At 48.6% G+C, this 15,284-nt stretch overlaps 1 protein-coding gene across 3 annotated transcripts in view; it reads left to right on the top strand.

Annotated features, from left to right (window-relative positions):
* The first annotated feature begins 4,698 nt into the window (after positions 1–4,698).
* Positions 4,699–15,284, top strand: part of LOC119978443 (SAM pointed domain-containing Ets transcription factor) — a 110,202-nt gene continuing 99,616 nt past the window's right edge. Inside the window, exon 1 of one of the 3 annotated variants that reach the window (XM_038820090.1) lies at positions 4,699–5,006. The gene's annotated coding sequence lies outside the window, so the exon portion shown is untranslated. Of the gene's footprint in view, positions 6,446–15,284 lie in introns of all 3 variants that reach the window. The other 2 variants (XM_038820088.1, XM_038820089.1) reach the window with 2 other exon arrangements.

The raw sequence follows: 15,284 nt of genomic DNA, 5'->3' as shown, positions 1-15,284 counted from the left end.
TCATCGACCACACTGAGAATATACGTGTTGAGGTCAGTGGAGGGGAGGGGCCCTTTGAAATCCACGCTGAGGCGTTCAAAGGGGCGGGAAGCCTTCACCAGACGCGCACGGTCCGGCCGGTAGAAGAGCGGCTTGCACTCCGCACAGACTTGGCAGTCCCTGATGACTGTCCTTACTTCCTCGACGGAGTAGGGCAGGTTGCGAGCCTTGACGAGGTGGTACAGTCGTGTGACCCCGGGTGACAAAGGCTGTCGTGCAGGGCCCGGAGTTGGTCTACTTGTGCGCTGGCACATGTACCTCGGGAGAGAGCGTCTGTGGGCTCGTTGAGTTTGCCGGGGCGATACAAAACCTCGTAATTATAGGTGGAGAGCTCGATTCTCCACCGCAAGATTTTATCATTTTTGATCTTGCCCCGCTGCGTGTTGTTGAACATGAAGGCTACCGACCGTTGGTCAGTCAGGAGAGTGAATCTCCTGCCGGCCAGGTAATGCCTCCAATGCCGCACAGCTTCAACGATGGCTTGGGCCTCTTTTTCGACGGATGAGTGCCGAATTTCAGAGGCATGAAGAGTGCGAGAAAAGAATGCCACGGGTCTGCTTGCCTGGTTTAGAGTGGCGGCAAGGGCGACATCTGAAGCTTCACTCTCTACTTGAAAGGGGAGTGTCTCATCTACTGCGTGCATCCCGGCCGTGGCTATGTCTGCTCTAATACGGGCAAATGCATGTTGTGCCTCGGCCGCGAGGGGAAATTGAGTGGACTGTATGTGGGCGGGCCTTGTCTGCATAGTTTGGGACCCACTGGGCGTAGTACGAAAAGAACCCCAGGCAGCGTTTGAGGGTCTTGGGGCAGTGGGGGAGGGGGAGCTCTATGAGGGGGCGTATGCGGTCGGGATCGGGCCCGAGAAGTCCATTTTGGACGACATAGCCGAGGATGGCTAGATGGGTCGTGCGGAACACACACTTCTCCTTGTTGTATGTAAGATTGAGGAGAGTGGCGGTGCGGAGAAATTTAGCGAGATTGGCGTCATGGTCCTGCTGATCATGGCCACAGATGGTGCCATTATCTATGTACGGAAACGTGGCCCGCAAACCGTACCGGTCGACCATTCAGTCCATCTCCCTTTGGAAGACTGAGACCCCGTTAGTGACGCCAAAGAGAACCCTAAGAAAGTGGTAGAGCTGACCGTCCGCCTCGAAGGCAGTGTATGGACGGTCCGATTTACGGATGGGGAGCTGGTGGTAGGCGGATTTCAGGTCAATTGTTGAGAAGACCTGGTACTGTGCAATCTGATTGACCATCTCAGATATGCGTGGGAGGGGGTACGTGTCGAGCTGCGTGTACCGATTGATGGTCTGACTGTCCCCATGGCACTCACCTACCCTCCGGCCGTGGACATGACTCCGGAGCTGTGTCCCAACCCCTGGGTGTTCAGATGTTGGCTGCTGTGTGTGTGTGGTGTTGCCTCCCGCAGTGTTCAAACACAGTGTCCAGGCATCAAGGTGTGATTGGGATGCTGGGCAATGACTCCCAAATGCTACATGGCACGCCCACCCACGGGAATCCACTTAGGTTGAATTAAGTGCTCATTTAACCATGATTGCCAGTTCCCTATTAGCAATAGGCCGCATGGCCATAGGCCTCGGCAGTCGGTGGGGTTATGGGTGATCGGTGGGGAAGTGTTGCCTTACCGGAACGGGTACACACGATCCAGGGGTTGTCATGGTGGTGCTGAGAGCAGTTTCCCCCAGTTGCTCTCCCCAGCGCACCCCCACCCTCAGCCAAGTGTCCCCCACCCCCGCTGAGCACTGGCATGGCAAGCTGAGCCCCTGTGAGCAAAGATGGCTACTCATCGCCTCAGCTCCCCACAGAAGCCCTTCCGCCAGGTTCATGTTTTTCAAAAGGAGTACTAATTGCCGCTGAATGATGGCAGGACATTGGATTTGGGGTGGCTCTCATTAATCATATGGAAATGGCGTTTAAGTGATGATAATTGGATTCTCGCCACGCTACGGGAGATCCTGACTTCGCCTACGGGAGTGGACCGGTTACATCGCAAACTGTTTGGTGCCGGGCGGGGTTCTTGATTTTGGCCTCTCCCGCTATTCACCAGCCTCATTTTGCTTGAGCAAGAGTGAGGTTTGCTATTCAACGCTACTGACAAGGCTGCACATAGTCCCATTTGATACAATGGGGAGATCCGCATGCCAGAACTCCTGTTGTAGTGAGAGATTTTTAAATGGTGTCCCAATCTCCTCGGCTGAACGCAACATGGGAGGGTCCCCTGCACCCCCCCCCCCCCCCCCCCCAACACCCACAGTGGGCAATCCTGGCCCAACCTTGGCAGTGCCAATCTGGCAGTGCTCAGCCAGCTGGCTATGCCACCTGGGCACCTTGGCAATTCCAGGCAGGTGCCCAGGTGGCACCAGCAGCGCCAGGGCACCACCCTGCCCAAAGGGCATGCAGCTGGGGGCCTCCAATCCCCTTGGAGACCCCACGAGTTCCATTCCGTCTGGTCCCCTGAAAGCCATCTCTCTGACACCTCCTTATCCTGGATCACAATCCAACTGCTGAACATCAAGCCACTGTTTCTCAAACTGTCACTGACATCATCTCCTCTGGAGATCCCTCCATGAACTCCAATGACCGGGTTCCCCCAACCATCCACAATCCGTTTCCCTCACAATTCCAGAATCCCCATACCGGCCTTCCCCAGAAGAACATTATTTCAGCCTGTTCCTGCCCCACAGAACATTTTTTTATTTTTTCTAGAACCTCAATTCTATTTTTTCAGTGCCTTCCCACCCACGACCGCAGGTTTTCCAACTCCCTCGGCTATTTTAACAATTCACATTTTCCTGGTCCTAACAGTCTCCACTTCCCATTGGCTGTCCAATTTCTGTGCACCAACATCCCCCATCAGCACAGCCTGAGTCTCAGATTGAACAATTTCTCCTTTGACTGAACTCACTTCAAACATTTTGCGACGGGAATCTGTTTGGATTTAAGCTAGGCATGCCTTTTTGTGGGATATATGGAATATTCTTTCTTACGAAGGTAATCAGGCACCATCCCTCACCTCTTTATCCAGTATTTTGATATCTGGATCGATGCTACTTCCTACTTTTCACCCAAACTGGAAAATGGCATCAACTTAGCTTCCTACTTTCACATGGTTCATCTCCAACCATACCATTCCCAGCCTCAACTTCTCTGTCACCATTTAAGAACATAAGAACATAAGAATTAGGAGCACGAGTAGGCCATCTGGCCCCTCGAGCCTGCTCCGCCATTCAATGAGATCATGGCTGATCTTTTGTGGACTCAGCTCCACTTTCCGGCCCGAACATCATAACCCTTAATCCCTTTATTCTTCAGAAAACTATCTATCTTTCTGGGGATTGACTGTCATTAAATATTTACTATAATCCCCTTGACCCCCCCCCCCCCCCCCCCCCACCCCCGGGCGGGCTACATTGACACTTCCTCAAGCCCTTTTCTTCCATTTCATTCTTGCAGTTTCACTGTCTCCATTGCTTCTGCTTGGATGATGTAACATTCCATATCAGCGTTTCTGATATATCTTCCCTTTTCCTCAATTGAGGATTCACCTCATTTTGGTTGACTGAACCTTCATCCATGTCCATCCTATTTCTTGCACTTCAGCTCTGACCCCTTACACTTCCCCCCAAAACCATGATAGTGTTCTCTTTCTCCTCAACTTCCACCGCACCAGATCATCCTCCGTCATCTCTGCCCCCTCCAGCAAGGTGTCAACAGCAAACACATCTTCCCTTCTCCTTTCAGCATTTCCAAGGGACTTTTCCTCTGCAACACCCTTGTCTACTCCTTAATCACCCCCTCTTCTTCCCATGGAACCTTCCCATGTCAGCACAGCAGATGCAATACCTGCCCTTTCAGCTCTTCCCTTCCCAACGTCCAGGGCCCCCAACATTCCATCCAGGTGAAACAGTGATTTACCTGTGCTTCTTTCAAGTTAGTAATTGTTGCTCATGATGGGGCCTTCTTTACACTAGGGGGGCCGAACATAGATGTAAGGGCGCGATATACCGGCCTCATCTCACCCGACTTGGTGGCACAACGAGGCCGTTGAATCTCGCAACACACCGCGATCTGGATCTCGCCCATTAGCATAATGGTTCACTTAAATATGTCTGTGCCGGATTCTTCTGGCCTTCCGGACCTAACGGCCGTGCCTGGGCAAACTCGCCATGACGCCGTTTAGCACTTGTTTCCACAAATATGGACAAGGCATAATGGCACTTGGGGGGGTCTTCCGGGCCATTAGAGACCCCCGGATGGTAGCACTCTGGGAAGGGTGATACCCTGGCACTCCACTGGCACCCAGGCACCTCAGCACTGCCAGGCTGGGAGGGGAACTGCCAGGGTGCCAGACTAGCAGTACGAAGCTGTCAAGGTGCTAAGTTGCCCATTCCAAGGGTCAGGCCCTGGGTGCCTTGCCCATAAGAGGTGGGGTGAGGGGGGAGCTTGAGGACCCCGTAAGAGGCAGTTTGGGTGCAATGGCGGGGGGACTGAAGGCTGTGGTAAGAAGGCTGAGGAGGTCAAAAGATTAGGGCGAACTTTAAAAACGGCACCCCGACCCACAAACACACTTCCTGCACCGGTGAGCTGAGCCCAGCACAGGAAATGATGTAAATGGGGCCGAGGCGGGGAACAGAAAGCAGCAATGTGCTGTTGAATAGTGGAGTCTTTCTGGGCACTGCAGGCTCTGAAAAACACCCCGCTAAACGCGCCCGAAATGGGAACCTGTTTTTGTCCCGTTGAATCGCGCCCTAAGTACCTACTTTGCGTTATACCTCCTCTTAGATCTCCAGCATGTGGTCGCCTGTCATTTATAATTTTCCACCCCACTCCCACTCTGACCTTTCTGTTCCTGGCATCCTGCGTGGTTCTAATGGAGCTCAACATGAGTTGAGGAACAACACTTCATCTTTTGATGACGCACTCCACAGCCTTCTGGATTCAAAGTTAAGTTCAACAATTTTCGATCCTAATCACTGCCCCTATTTGTTCAGATAGCAGATGGTAGTAACAATTCTGCTACTCCCGCTCACACCTTCTTTTGTTCCTTTACTTCTCCAATCACCTTCTATTTTCTGCCTTGTACCATCATCCCTTTTGCCATTTCATCGCTTCTGCTTTCCACCAGATCCTTCTGCTTATTCTCTCACTCCCTCCGCTCCCTGCCTGTGGACTTGCTTACATCTCTAATGTCTCCCAGTCCTGATGAAAGGTTAGCGAATTGAAGCATTAAACTCCATTTCTCTCTCCACAGATGCTGCCAAACCTCTGGAGTATTTCCAGCATGTTCTATTTTTGGTTCATCCTAACTAGTCGCCGTGCTGTTACTGGGGGCTCATGCCTGCCCAATCTAACAAACAAAAGAAAGACTTGCATTTTCTTTGCGCCCTTTTTACATTCTTCAGAAATATTTACCAAGTGCTTCTCATTTGATGAATTTCTTTACAGTGCAGTGACTCTTTGATATAGAAAAGCTTAATGGCAGCCATTTTTTATCCGGAATATTTTCTGCAGCTGCACCTGGTCACGGAGAAAATTGAGCCTATTCTGTTTTTCAAACAGCCACGCAGCCTCTGCTAGAATCTTAAGTGCCTTTAAAAAACATCCAGGAACACTGTGCACTTCTAACGATCATTACGGGTTTGAGTTATACTTCACGCATGTGAGTTATTATTTCTGCACTTTTCTTTTGCAGTCTCGGTGACATAACAGTACTGTGGCCAACAACAGTAACAATCACACCCATTACATGAAGCAGAGCAGCGAACCAATGCGAGTTCTGTGCCTTATATATAAATCATTCACTAGAGAAGCTGCTCAGTGTTCTTCAGGTTGCCCTACTGCGTGCATCTCAGTTGTACTCTACAGGAGGAAGTTGGTGTTACAATGTACACAGTATGTTTAGGATCTAGGTTGGTGAGAAATCCTTTATCTTTCTTGGAGCTTGCTGGGTTACTGGTTCTTCACCGGTCTCCTGATATAAGTGTGTGGTCACAGAGGTGCACTAGATACACGGAGTCATTGTCAGCTATGGCTCAGAACTAGAACCCTCATCTCAAAAGGTTGTGGGTTCAAGTCACACTCCAGAGACTTTAGCACAGAATTCTCGGCTGACACTCCAGTGCAGCACTGACGGAGTGCTACACTGTCGGAGGTGCTGTCTTTCAGGTGAGACATTAACCTGAGGCCCCATTTGCCTCCCAGGTGGACGTAAAACATCCCATGTCACAATTTTCGACAAAGAGAAGGAGAGTTCGCCCAGTGCCTTGGTCAATATTCATTCCTCAATCAACATCAGAAAAGCAGATTTTCTGATCCCTATCATATTTTGTTTGTGGGAGTTTTCTGTGTACAAATTGACTGCCGCGATTCCTACATGGTAACGGTGAGTACACGTCAAGAAGCTTTACAATTGGCTGTAAGTTTATTAAATGATGAGATAAGCCTGGTTGTTACGCCCCTCGGGTCAAGTAGCCAACACGTAGAGTATGGAAACTTGAACGGATGTCGAGAAGCTTTATATCAGCATTTGACATTGCATTCAGAAGAGGAGGGTGGGAAAAGTGAGATTCCCAAGGGCAGAGAAATATGTGCTCTTTTAAAGTAATACATCCAATTAAGGCAGATAGGAGGGTAATATGACCTGTTCCTATACCCTTGCCAATTTTCCCACTTTCCTGTTGGAATTATCAGGTGAAGGTTGGTTTTACTGCCACCTACCCCACAAAGCTACCTTGGGCTGAATTTTATGGGCGACTTATGGGCAGGAGAAAATGCGGATGGACCTGTAGATCAGGGCTCATGTATTTGGTAGCATGACCACCTCCAGTCACCTTTGGCAGCGGTACGGAGGAGGCATTGGTGGGCCTCCTGCCCATGGCCAAATTGGGGCCCTTGAGTGGGTAATTAATTTGCCCATCACTCCTCCAATTTAATGTTAGAGGGAGAGGCTTGGTCCCAACATGTAGGCTGACAGACTTAACCTTGCAGCTGCTGGTCAGTCAAAAGCGGGGGTGGGGGAGGGGTGTTGGTGCTCCTTCCCATGCCTCATGGGACCATTCGGAGGTCTCCCTACACAGTTTTTCTTCCCCACGGTCTCCCTCCCCACCACCCTGTGCAACATGCACCCCAATGCTCTCACTGGGGCCTGCCAACCTGGCTTTGGTCAGATCCCAGACTAACCTGAGTTTGGGGGAATTCTTGGCTCCTCATCCTCACCAGACTCTGGCTTTACTGACAGTGGCCACCGATCCTATTGTAGCTTAGAGCCACTGGTCTATGATTGGAAGCGGCTCTGTGAGGCGGGACGTTCTTCTTGGAGACGGACAAAAGTTCTGCCTCATGCTTATTAAAGGGCTGTTGTCTGAAAAGTTAAAGCGGAGAGAGTCATCCACGTGGGGGCAGTCTCGCCCCCGACATTTACCCTGGGGTGTGGAAAGCCTGCCCTCAATTTACAATCCAGCCCCTAGTTCCATTCCAATTCCAATTCTCTTCCCACACCTAGTGTTGCACTAAGGCAGACTTTTGTCTGCTTCATTAGCTAGTAATTCCTGGAACAGGTTGCTAGTCTGTCCAGAGACTAATAGCTCGAGGGAACCACACCCCACCAAACGTGGCTGATCAGGAGTCTCTCTCGCTCAGATTGGCGTGTTTGGAAGGATTTTGCAAACTCAACCTCTTTGATCGCACCTTCCTTGGCCATCATGCCCTGGGGTGGGTCTGGAACTCCGAGTTTCTGGTTGAGAGGCAGGGACACTACCCAGTGTGCCACAGGACCTCCACATGCAAGCTCTTTTTATAGAGATTTTGTTTTGTGGAAACCAATATTTCAACACTTCTTCCTCTGGTGGTCTGCTTTCATTCAGATGGATATCACTACGCATATTTGTTGTGAGGAGTGTGATATTTTCAGTGCACAGCTCATTCTCACTGTGCCTGCTGGGAAAACAGTGCAGTGACCCTGTGTGTTAAAGCAGCAAACATGCAGCATCACAATAGCGTTGGTCCCAAGGCTGAGCTCTCTACCTCGGCTGGAAGGTTTTGTAGGGCCACTGAACGCAGGCAAAGAACCCCACTCCTGGACTGGAGTGAAATCTGTTCAGAGGCAGCATTCTGCATTCATGTCTGCCTCAGGTTGGTCCAAGGATAATAGTGGAATCTTTCATGTGGATGATGTGGACATCTGATCACTGGTGGAAGAAATAGTGAGCTTCAAAAATAGGTCATCAAAAAAGATTGCTTCAAAAACCAAACATTATTTGTTTACTTGTCCACAGATATTATCAGCATCTTTCTCTATACTTTGAGCCAGAGGTACATAGAACATACAGTGCAGAAGGAGGCCATTCGGCCCATCACATCTGCACCGACCCACTTAAGCCCTCACTTCCACCCTGTCCCTGTAGCCCAATTTATAATGGTCAATCCACCTAACCTGCATTTCTTTGGACTGTGGGAGGAAACCGGAGCACGGGAGGAAACCCCCGCAGACATGGGGAGAACATGGGGCTGGTTTAGCACAGGGCTAAAGAGCTGGCTTTTAAAGCAGACCAAGGCAGGCCAGCAGCACGGTTCAATTCCCGTACCAACCTGGTAAATGTGGCGACTAGGGGCTTTTCACAGTAACTTCATTTGAAGCCTACTTGCGACAATAAGCGATTTTCACATGCAGACTCCACACAGGCAGTAACCCAGCAGGGAATCGAACCTGGGACCCTGGCGCTGTGAAGCCACAGTGCTCTCCACTTGTGCTACCGTGCTGCCCTGTACTACTGTGAATATAAAACAAATACATTACTGTGGTAAAATAATGATGTGTGCTGTCTTTGCTTGAATGGATCAAATTCCTCTCAAAAAAAGAATCTTTAAAATCATTAGGCTGATCTTCTTTCTGTTCCATGTCCAAGAGTTGATGAGGGAACCATTTTTTCCACAGCTTTGGCTTGTTACTGTAAGAAAGATCTCTTATATGTGGTCTGGGCATTAGCCTCACTCACAACTCTCTTCCAGATGGGCTGGTTAGATGTGGTGGGAGGTGGGTCACCTCTCCCCTCTCATCAGATACAAATGTCCTCCTGGTTGTCAACACAGAAACAAAATCTCTTACCTCTGCTTGGAATGGGGCTGAAGCCTATAACCTTCCCACTTAGGGGAGAACGCTACCTCCCATCAAGGCTTTTCACTTTATTCTTTCATGGCATGTGGGCATCGTTGGCTGGGCCAGCATTTATTACCCATTCCTAATTGCCCTTAAACTGAGTGGCGTGTGAGGCCATTTCAGAGGATAGTTAAGAGTCAACCACATTGCTGTGGGTCATGGAGTCACATGTAGGCCAGATCAGGTAGTGAATGGCAGATTTCCTTCCCTAAAGGACATTAGTGAACCAGATGGGTTTTTACAACAATCGATGATAGTTTCATGGTCACCATTACTGAGACTGGTTTTCAATTCCAAATTAAAATTCCACCAGCTGACATGGTGGGATTTGAACCCATGTCCCCAGAGCATCAGCCTGAGGATGGCTAACGCAGGGACATTACCACGACACCGCCATATGTGATACCTATATTAATACAGAATTACTTTAAAATTACTACATGGAAACAGGTCACTTGGCCCCACCAATCCCTGTTGTGGCCAATTCTTCATACAGGTAAGAATTCAATAAGAATAAGTTACACATCTAAACGACCTGTCATCCCACCAGCACCTTCCAGAGTTTTCCACCAGTGTATTGGTTGACATCCTACATCCTCTTGTGAAGGGTCACTAATATTTTCAAGAGGGAACGCGAGAGGGAGAGACAAGAGGGATAGGTGACATTCACTTTGCTAGTGTACCCAGCCTTTGATATATCGATGGAAATGACCAGCCTCTGCCCAGCAAATTATTTTCCACTGCCATAAGAATAAAAATGTCTGACCTTTCCGGAATTCTCTGGCCGTTGGGATTCTCTGTTCCTGCTGGCAGCACATCCCCACCCACAGATTTCCCGGAGCGTGGGGTGGCTTCAATGGGAAATCCCATTGACAAACGGTGGGAAGAGGGAATCCCGTCATCAGCGAATGGCATCCTGCTGGGAAACGCACGGCTAGGGGACCAGAGAATCCAGCACATAATGTTTTCCTCAGTGAGGAGGAATGCAGATCCATCAGACAGCTGGGTTTGACCTGGGTAGGGAAAGGAAGAAGCTACTGTTGTATAATTACTAAGACACACTATTGCCATTTTATCACTCAAGTTGATTTCCCTTCATTTCGGCGAGAAAAGTGATACTTGCATTTATGCAGCATTTTATCACACCCTTTCTTTAAGTTTATGTTGGTAAATGTATAAATCATTTGGCACACAGCAAGTTCACATAATACAAGGTGAATGACGGTTTAATCTGTTTTTGATGGTGTTGGTCAAGGGAGATATTGGCCAGGAGACTGGAATCTTCCAGGAATCTGGCCGATACGGGGTAGGATTCTCCGTTTCAGCGGCTAAATGTCGGCTCGAACTGAGAAATCGCGGGAGATCTACGACCGAAAAGTCGGCGCCGACCCCTCACCGATTCCGGGACCGGTGAGGGGCTAGCAGCGGCGCCGGGTGAAACCTCCGGCGCCTGCGCTGGAAACGGCTCCTGGCCGGGTCTGTGGCCGCGCACGCCGACGACCTGCAGCGGTCGCACATACAACATGGCGCCGGCCGTGCACGGACCCAACCCGCCATCCGCAGCCCCACAGGCCACATGCTGGCCAATTTGGGCGTCGGACTCAATTCGCCGCCCAATCGCTGATTAGAATATCGGCGTCGGGCAACAGAGAATCCCGTGCATGATCTCAGTTTGACACCTTATTCAAAGGATGGTACCTACAAGAATGTGGTAACCCCTGAGTGGAGCTGTAGTCAGCCCAGGTTAGGCTATAACACTATTTCCAGGCCTCGTGAGCACGAATATTCAGACTTTTGCATGTCACTCGGGTTTACCCCCTGCTGATGACCAGGATGGGAGCCATTACCAAGCAATGCATACAAATTCAGGAAGCAGCAAGGGGGAACTCCAGTCCCTGTAAACAGCCATTTTTGGCATCAATGGTCAGTCCGCACAGGCTGAGTGTCCAGCACAAAATACCCGCCAGATCATCGGCAAAGTCCTGGCAGTATTACTGTCTAATGACCCGTACAAATACAATCAGCAGCCTCGAGCAGATCGAATTCCTGACCCTTTGCACATAATCCCGGCAAGGCAAGCCCTGCGATTGCTGGTGGCAAATAGTAGAATATTGCAAAATCAATAAGCTTGGTGATTTCCTGGTACAAACCATCACGACTGTAAAATAACAAAGCCAAATGTTGCAAATGCTCAGACACAACTATTAGTTATGTTTCCACTTACTTTCAACATTATTGTTTACATGCGATAAAAATAATGGAGAAGGTGGAAGGGGGGCTTTTACACCAATCATCCAAATGTGTAATGATAATTCTGGTCGCTTTTTGATTGGTGCAGGAAGGTGATGCACTGATGACGACCATGTTGGGCAACCAATCACAGAGCGGGGGGGGGGGGGGGGGGGGTGACTGTTAAAGATGAGAAGTCAATGTAGAATTAAAAAGTGGGGAAGTTGTGCTAAATCTATATCAACCCACACTTAGAATACAGCATGCATTTCTGGCTGCCATGTCATGAGAAAGACGTAAAGGCACTGGAAAGAGGCAGAGAAGAATTATTACAAGAATGATATCAGAAATGGGTGGGTACCAGCAACAGATAGTCAGGCTGGGGCACTTAGTTTTTTAAAAATAAATTAAGAGTACCCAATTTTTTTTTTCCAGTTAAGGGGCAATTTAGTGTGGACAATCCACCTAACCTGCACATCTTTGGGTTGTGGGGGTGAAACCCACGCAGACACGGGGAGAATGTGCAAACTCCACACGGACAGTGGCCCAGAGCTGGGGTTTGAACTTGGTCCTCGGTGCTGCAGTCCCAGTGCTAACCACTGTGCCGCGTGCCGAGGGGCACTTCCCTCAGTTGATAAAAGACGGCTAAGGCATTTTAAAGTTAGGAAAAAATCTGGTCCAAAGTAAGTTAAAGAGTACAATTCTTCAGGGGATGCAGGAGCAGAGGGACCTGGGTGTATATGTGCACAAGTCATCGAAGGTGACAGGACAAGCTGAGGGAGTGGTTGATGGAACATACGGCATCCTGGGCTTCATAAATAAGGACACAGCATGAAAGCAAGGAAATTCTGTCAAACCTGAATAAAACAATGGCCTGCGTTTTTGTTCATTGGGAACGCGCATTCGATGGGCCTGGAAGCAGGCGCAAAATGAATTTCTGGCTGCGATCAGTCCCTGAATGCGATTCCACACTGGCTGGCCAATCAACAGGCAGTCAGTGTGAAACACGCACTGGGAAAAGCTCATCGCTGCCCGGGAGGGCAGGAAGAGGGCAGGTGCCAAGGAAAGGGAGAGTGTGGGTTGGCGTATCTAATGTGCTCCTGTAGGGGGGCAGCCACTGCAGAGCTCAATCTCAGGGATCTGTAAATAGCGAAGGGTATCTAAGCAACGTATTCAAACACAAACTCAGTCACCGGACACCTTTTCAATTTTATTTCACCCCCGACAGCTCATCCCACCCTGGGGTTGAAGCTAAAAATAATGGCCGCCTGGCCAATCGGCCGATCCGCCAAGCATAAAAGCAGACAGGAAATGTCAACAATTGCATTCAATTCTCCGCTTAATGGACCAAATTGCCTGCTTGACTGACAGCAGGCACACCTCCGACTCTCATGAAATATTGCTTGAGTGCACGCTGACGTCGGGCTGCACACCCGTGCAATTTCACAGACTTCCGGGTCAGGTGCCCGCACGCCCAAGCAATGTCAAATTCAGGCCAATGATTTGACCTTAACTGGAGTATTGCGTCCAGTTCTGGGCATCACACTAAGGAGGACGTAAAGGCATTAGTGAGAGTGCAGAAAAGATTCATGAGAATGTTTCCCAGGGATGAGAAATTTGAATTCTGTAGATAGATTGGAGGAGCTGGAATGTTTTCCTTGGAGAAGAGAAGGTTGAGAGGAGGTTTGGTAGAGGCATACAAAATCATAAGGTGTCTGGACAGAGTAGATCGGGAGAAACAGTTCCTCTTGGTGGAATGATAAGAACAGATTTAAAGTAATTGGCAAAAGAAGTAATGGCGACATGGGGAAAAACTTTTTTTTAAATTCATTAATGGGATCTGGGTGGGCATCAGTGACTGTCCCACCCCTAACTGCCCTCCATTTCAGAGGGCATTTGAGAGTCAACCCCATTGCTGTGGATCTGGAGTCACATATAGGCCAGGGAAATATTGCAGATTTCCTTTCCTAAAGCACATTAGTGATTGGTTATTTACGACAATGGTTTATAGTCATCATCAGACTTTTAATTCCAGAATTTCACCATCGACCATGGTGGGATTGGAAGCCCGGTCCCTGGATCTTGGTCTAGGTCTCTGGATTACTAGTCCAATGACAATAATACCACGCCACTGACTCCCATTATGCAGCAAGTGGTTAGGATCTGGAATGCAATGCCTGAGTTTGTGATCGAGACATTCAGAAGTGAACAATATCATTACCTGAAAAGGAAAGAAATGCAGGGCTGCAGTGACAGGCAGGGGGTGTCACTGGATGAATTGCTCCTGCAGAGAGCCAGTACAGACAAAATGGGCCGAACAGCCTCTTTCTGTGCTGTAACCATTTTATGAGACAAGACGGGAGGAGAATCAAGTGGAGCATAAACACCAGCATGGGCTAGTTGGGCCAAATGGCCTGTTTCTGAACCTATATCCTGATGGAACTTCCAGGAGTAAGTTAAATTGGAGTTGGCAACTCTAAACTTGAGAGGCTTGTTGACCCCTCCATACTCGCAACCCTTTTTCTAAACTGGACTTGTGACCACTTCCTCTCTCTGCCAGACTCCACCGACCTTCATTAACAACCTTCAGATGCCCCAGTTTCCCCAGGTCTGACTCAAGTGTCAGATTGTACTGTACTCAGCTAATCCGTTTGAATAAACTTCAGTCAAGCGCCTGTTTATTTACATGTGGAGTAATTGGAGTATGTGGGGCAGCAATTTATTATCTGAAATAAAAACATAAAATGCTGGAAACACTTAGCAGTCCTGGCAGCATCTGTGGAGGGGGGGGGGGGGGGGGGGGGAAACAGAGTTAACATTTTAAGTCAATGACCTTTCAACAGAACTAAATTTGTTTTCTGCAGTTTTCTTTTTAAAGCAATCAATAAAGAATAGCTGCTCCGGATTTTATTGCACCTTTATTCCGAAAAATATATGGGGACATTTTGGTCCTGTTATGAGAGGCTGCCCTGCGAAGTTGAGAACTTCTCTCTCCTGTGAGAATTAGGTTATTCAGCGTCATTTGCCATTCAAGCAGGGCACAATAGAAGCTTTTTGTTCTGTTTTTCCTCTTTTTCCCCAGGGTTTTGAAGTGATTTCATGATTTAAAAAAAAATGAAAACTGAGGCTGCCAGGCATAATGCCAAGAAAGATATTTCTGAGCTGTATTATTAAGGTGGGCAAAAATGGAAGGTTAGTTCAAATGGTAGCTCCAGAACCCACAGCGCTAGAGGGGTTAAATGCCTCTTCTCTCACTCGGAGACAAAGGCGAGATTCAAAGGGTGTAAAGAAGAGAAAGCAAGTTAAAAGTCATGAAGAGTTTCTGGCCATGACTGATATGAGGCATTCACTGGACTCCTAAAGCTAGGCTATCAGAACTTTGGCAGGTCAGTAACAATGTCAATCAAAGATGAGCATTATCGAACATCTCAAACGTGACTAAATACCGGGGAGTGAATTTCTGGAAGACTGTGGGCCAACGGGCGCTCTCCCATCAGCTCCCCTGCCTCTATCTATATTCACATTCCGATAAAACCTCTCAGCCACTGAGGGAGAAAAAAAATGGACTCTTTCTCACCTACTTAAATTGGCATAGCAGCGCATGATCTTAAAGTTATCAGGTCATGAATAAAATATGTTTGCCAGCTTTCCCTGGAGGGAGAGGAGCCAGATTGCTACCTTTTCCGACCAAAATAACACGGCATGTTGTATAGGTCACATATTTGCCAAATAAATGTTTTCAGTTACAACAGCACCTTTGCAAAGAAAATGTTTCCAACAGTTTCAGTGAACGTTTGGAGTTATAGCCAGTGAGATTTGGCACACCTCAAACTCCCAC

The sequence above is a fragment of the Scyliorhinus canicula genome, chromosome 15 (assembly GCF_902713615.1).
Source record: "Scyliorhinus canicula chromosome 15, sScyCan1.1, whole genome shotgun sequence".
Taxonomy (NCBI): domain Eukaryota; kingdom Metazoa; phylum Chordata; class Chondrichthyes; order Carcharhiniformes; family Scyliorhinidae; genus Scyliorhinus; species Scyliorhinus canicula.
Note: the sequence above shows the minus strand (reverse complement) of the source record. Positions and strands in the feature narration are given on the sequence as shown.